At 34.0% G+C, this 4,835-nt stretch overlaps 1 pseudogene; it reads left to right on the forward strand.

Annotated features, from left to right (window-relative positions):
• Positions 1 to 922, forward strand: part of LOC109847804 — a 1,214-nt pseudogene extending 292 nt beyond the window's left edge.

Raw genomic sequence — 4,835 nt, forward strand, 5'->3', positions numbered from 1 at the left:
CTTTCCCTTTGGAATTCGAACTATTCTGGTATATGGAGCATTCTCTATGTGGTAATTTCAAACATAAACCCAATTCATTTTTCCAAAGAATACATTTTATGATATTTGTATTCATTTTATGCAATTGATTGCTTGCAAATTGACATCCTCGCTAACCTTTTGAGTGGAAGGCTTGTCAGAGAGAAGGTTGGCCCTGCGGTTCAAAGCGCAGTGCAGAGTCAAGTATATTTTAACATTTACTGGGTAATGAAACATGCATCATATTATAAGACTCGTGTTTTTTCTGGGGATATTGTTCATTGTAGATGAGTGCTGTTGATGCTCCCTTCATTGAGGTTCTTGATATTTTTGAGACCGGCGGCACTGGAGGCATGTCGAAGGATTCCGTTAATAAGCTTGAAAAGAGTAAGATTTCGAAGCAGAACAATGGTGATGACTTTGGAGAGAAAATTTGCTATATGTTTGCCTTCAGGTTTGTTTATGGACATATTTTGAGAGCTTTATGTTCAAAAAATTCCGTGTTTTGGAGGAAATGTTAACTTGGCTTTATTCATTTGATTGTGTAAATTAAACATACGTTGATTTCTGAAGTAAGTGTTAAGCTTCATCCATGGGAGTACTCTGATTGGCTTTTGCTGGAACACATCTTGTCATAGGGAGCCCACACATGTATACTAACATGCTAGGGCAGAGAAAGAAGGATCTTTCAAAGGCAAAGATGGCATGAAATGTGATGAAAGTAGAAATAGTAAGTATTTTTCTGTATTATTTGAAGAATGCATAGCTGTTAGATGGTGGCTCTGCATGAGTGGTTGTATTGGCGTTCTTTAATCCCTAAGATTGTCTTCTTGTTGGCAGGGAGTGCTCTTGGTATAGTTGTGAATGTATTCCTCTGAAAAAACAGATTGCCAATGTTTTATGATTTATTGATTAAATGTGTTTGCTTTCAACGGGGTGCTCATCTCAAAACGCCTTATTTTATGAAACGTGATAACAATGAACTTATTTGCATTTCTTGTTTGGTTATGTTCATCGTCTAAAACCTACTATAATACTTCTACAGACATTTGTTTAAAACCTACAAGGGTTTCTACTTTCAGGATTATTAAGAGTTCATGTTTGTTTTCCTCCTTCAATTATGTCAATTTTTTGACTGAAGCAATTTTAGAAAATGATCATTTGTTAGCAATTTAAAAAAAATTGATGTTACTATTTTAGTAACATTTATTTATATTGGATGATTATGATTAAATAGGTTGTCTGATGTCAACTATATATAGGTAGCATTGGTTGATTGAAAATCAATAATGTATATCAAATAAAATTCTTTTATAAAATTATTCATTGTTTTCTATTGGTAAGTATGCAAACAATCTATTATCATCAAGTTCATACATAATGTAATTTCATTATTCAATCTTTTAATTTTTAAATTCTATCCATATGTTTGAAACATGGATTAAATTAAATAAATCATAATGAAATGAATCAATAATAAATTTAAAAATTTACCACGTGCATTGCACGTGCAATCCAACTAGTATTTATGAAAAGAGGAAACTCTTGCTGAGAAATTGGCCAAAATATTAAAATTATCAAAACCATATCATGTCTAGACTATATATAAAGGTATAAGGGCATTATTATAACACATACCTAGATTAATATAACATATGCAGAAATAGTGAGAATCGTTTAAAAAATATAAACGAAACATATACATGATCGATAACATGCACATTAGTATAACACATACCTAGATTAATATAACATATGCATAAATAAATTTTTTTAGTTATTATCATTAATGTTTATTTTTATCTTATTAAAAATCTATGTTGTTATAAGGGCATTATTAGAAAATGAGATTTTATTCTCACTTGTGAACTAGTGATACCAAACATGGGAATGGGAATTAGATTTTCATTCTAGCGTCATTCTATAAACGCACCCAAACAAGAGAATGAGAATGACTATTCCATTCTCACATACATTCCATTCAATTCCTTCTTTCATTCTATTCTCACTTGACTTCATTCCCAAGTACCAAAGGAGACGTAAGGGTTGTTTTGTGCAATTTTTTAAGTGGTTACTTTCAAATATTTGCTAGCTCGCACTTAAATATTTGGGGGGTTTTCTAGATATTAGTGGCTTAAATCTTCAATAATTCCGTAGAATTTTTTAAAATGGATCTTCAAGTTAAATCACATTAGTTGAGAAAAATGTTCTATTTTATTAAATGGGTTTAAACCTAATACACACTTAAAAAACCCAAACTCACCTGATTTTTTTCTCCAACGGCTAGAAAGAACTCTAACGCAATAGTGAGATTGACAAATGTTTGAAACATCAGAGACATGAATAGTTTAGCGATTATAGATGTTAGGTTAGGGTAGGATTACCTATTCGTGATTGGATTTTTTAACTACAATACTAATAGAGAGACTATTTTGCAAAACCCTGTAGGATTTACAAGTCTAATATGCAAGTTTCAAGATGTAAGGAACTAGTATGAAATTATTGAAAATTTAAGGAACTAATATGTAATTATTGAAGATATAACAGAATAATATGTAAAAAAACCCTAAATATTTTTATAGCTTCCTTATTTTCTATTATACACTTATGTGTTTTCTAAAATTTATGCTTGATTATCTTTTGTTGATATCGAATATCACACAGCCAATTGAAGTCACAGAGTTTATAAAATAAAAGGCGGTCGCTTTCTTCTTCGACTTTATGTCTGATTCTGAAATTAGGATGGCCGAGCAATCTGCACACGAAGAATCGTAAGAGGGCGGGGATGAGTTCCTCATAGTATCTCTAACGATCAAGTCAGTTGATGAACTTGAGTGGGGTTAAAGAAGAACTGTGTGTTCTTATTTTTGTGCAGTGTGTGCTTTAAGGGATTTTGGATTGTGAACCTCCTTCCTCTTCGCTATGACGAACAACATTTGTATATAAAGAGGACGTTCATGGCAGATTGGTCACTTCGGCCATGTAAATGGTGATGACAAAGTGTGAGCTGGAAGGTGAGTCACCCTGTCACGCCCCGCTTCCCAAAATATCAGGGAATCAAAACATGAACAAGCACGCGATGTATTAGATTGAGGAGAATAAATAATAGATCATTTCTTCTCAATCTAATATGCTAAGCGTCAAGCAATATAAAATATGAAGTCACAGGTCCCCGATCACAATTAGTAAGAATATAATAAACAACTCAGAATAGAAGAGAGTCATATCATAAATAGAATATCATCCGAAACATAAAATATGGGTCAAACATGCCCTTCTTACAAAACAGTCCAACTAAAAGCATGAAAATACATAGTCCAACAGAAATAAGAAGAAAGTACTGTAAAAATAACTAAATCATTCGAAAGACTAAAAGAGAAAGTACTACATAAGTAATCTAGTGTCCATCAACAGCTACAAAAAAGAAATGGCTAAGCTTCAGTTTGTTCTCCTGTTCCATCTGGAAGACACTCCGGTTGGGCATACTCCGGCTCTACTGTATCATCATACTGAACATGTTCGTCCTCTAAATCTGACATACACTAGAGAAAACATGTGTACATCAGCGTGCATGACACATGGCAAGACCCCACACAGGAAGATAGAAACGATCGAATGACCAATGCAATGACAGTAATAATAAAAGAAGCATGGTATTGAAATTCTAATAATTTAAATGCAATCCACCACTATAATAGCAATCAGAAGGATCTAAAATCAACCAGTAATCTAGGTCATACAGCTATCCATCCTATAATAGCTCACTAGTCCACATCTTACATAGAGTCAATGTTCATATCATCGGATAACTGACTGTTCACAAATCCCTTACGTGCATCCAATCCCGCTACATATACGGCCAGAGGACTACACGAAATCTGATTCCCGCCTGATCCGAACTCAAGCCAACTCGGGTGAAGAAATAAATTCACGAACCAAAGTAGCGACACCGATCCACTTTGGCCCAACAAATCAACCCCAATGGTGACACTGATCCATTAGTGCGAGCCTAGAAGATATATCGACAATCATATCCGATCACATGAACAAAGACTTTCTCACCCAACTCTTCTTGCTTTTCTAAGTCAACAAGCATGACTTACAATAGATATCTGGTCCACCTCCTAGACTCAGTCAACACACGCACACATATCACTAAGTCTTGTTCATGATGCACAAAGCCACTAAGTCATGAACTACTAATAGTTCTTAATCGCAACAAAAAATAGTAAATAAATACAACCAATCATGTGCAACGATATCAAGGCATGTCAAAATAATTACATCTAAGAACTGTAAATTATAAGCAGTATCCATGTAATTCAGAAATACTTTTTTCCAAAATAATTCATTTTAAATTATTATAATTTTTCTAAACTGATTCTTTTCAAAAAATAAATTCTTTTAAAATTATTTCTTATAGTAATTATTCTAAAAATACTCTTTAAAAATACTCTTTTTTTTTATGAACAGTAATCATTTCTATTTTTTAAAATATTTTTTATCATTTAATATCATTCATCAACATTCCACACAGGTTATCAAAATATTCACATAACAACTAATCTATGCACGTACTTAATTAACAGTATATTAAAAATTATAAAGATGAGTCAATGAGCAATGGGATCTTGCCTCGGGCAATAGGCCTGTGGTGGGGGAGATCGGCGAAGCTGGACTCGGCTATGTCGGGGGCGCGGGGTTCGAGCTCAGTGTGTGGCGGTGGACGAGGGAGGACGACAGCGGCAAACGGCGTCGACTCAGGAAGCAGAGGGTTATCGACAAGGTGGTGGTGTACGAGGTTGGAGGCGTAGGCC

The sequence above is a fragment of the Asparagus officinalis genome, chromosome 7, assembly GCF_001876935.1.
Source record: "Asparagus officinalis chromosome 7, Aspof.V1, whole genome shotgun sequence".
NCBI classification, from domain to species: domain Eukaryota; kingdom Viridiplantae; phylum Streptophyta; class Magnoliopsida; order Asparagales; family Asparagaceae; genus Asparagus; species Asparagus officinalis.